Source organism: Sinocyclocheilus grahami, unplaced genomic scaffold, assembly GCF_001515645.1.
Source record: "Sinocyclocheilus grahami isolate Dianchi unplaced genomic scaffold, SAMN03320097.WGS_v1.1 scaffold529.1, whole genome shotgun sequence".
Lineage (NCBI taxonomy): Eukaryota > Metazoa > Chordata > Actinopteri > Cypriniformes > Cyprinidae > Sinocyclocheilus > Sinocyclocheilus grahami.
This window is the reverse complement of record NW_015505708.1, coordinates 143,260-143,870: the sequence shown is the minus strand read 5'-3', so window position 1 is coordinate 143,870 and position 611 is coordinate 143,260. Positions and strand designations below refer to the sequence as shown.

Genomic DNA, 611 nt, shown 5'->3' with positions numbered 1-611 from the left:
CCCCCAAGTCAGATTGCCAGTGAAATGCTCTCCGACAGCAAATGCAATGAGTTTGCTTCCTTCTTTTCTGAGAAGATCAATAATATTAGGAAGGCGATTAGCATATCCCCAAGTTATGCAGAGGTCAGACAGATTCGACCACAATATCAAAAAGAAGATACTATGTCTGCTTTTGAAGAGATTGATAGCAACATTTTGGAAGAAATAGTATAGCACCTTAAATCATCAACCTGCTATCTTGACACACTTCCCGCATATTTTTTTCAAAAGGGTGCTTAACTGTTTAGAAGCAGATCTCTTAGAAGTGGTGAATGCCTCACTTCTTTCTGGGACTTTTCCAAACTCCCTGAAAACTGCAGTTGTTAAACCCCTTCTGAAAAAGAGCATTCTTGATAACACCATATTGAGCAACTATAGACCAATATCAAATCTTCCCTTTACAGGCAAGATCATTGAAAATGTAGTCTTTAATCAGCTGAACGAATACTTAAACTCAAATTAATACCTGAACAATTTTCAATCTGGTTTCCGACCGCATCACAGCACAGAGACAGCGCTCATTAAGATAATTCATGATATTCGCTTAAATTCTGATTCTGGCAAAATATCAG

General features: G+C 37.8%; 1 protein-coding gene across 1 annotated transcript in view; it reads left to right on the top strand.

Moving 5' to 3' along the window:
• Positions 1 to 611, top strand: part of gbe1b (glucan (1,4-alpha-), branching enzyme 1b) — a 200,863-nt gene that overhangs the window by 146,450 nt on the left and 53,802 nt on the right. The gene's annotated exons all lie outside the window — the stretch shown is intronic.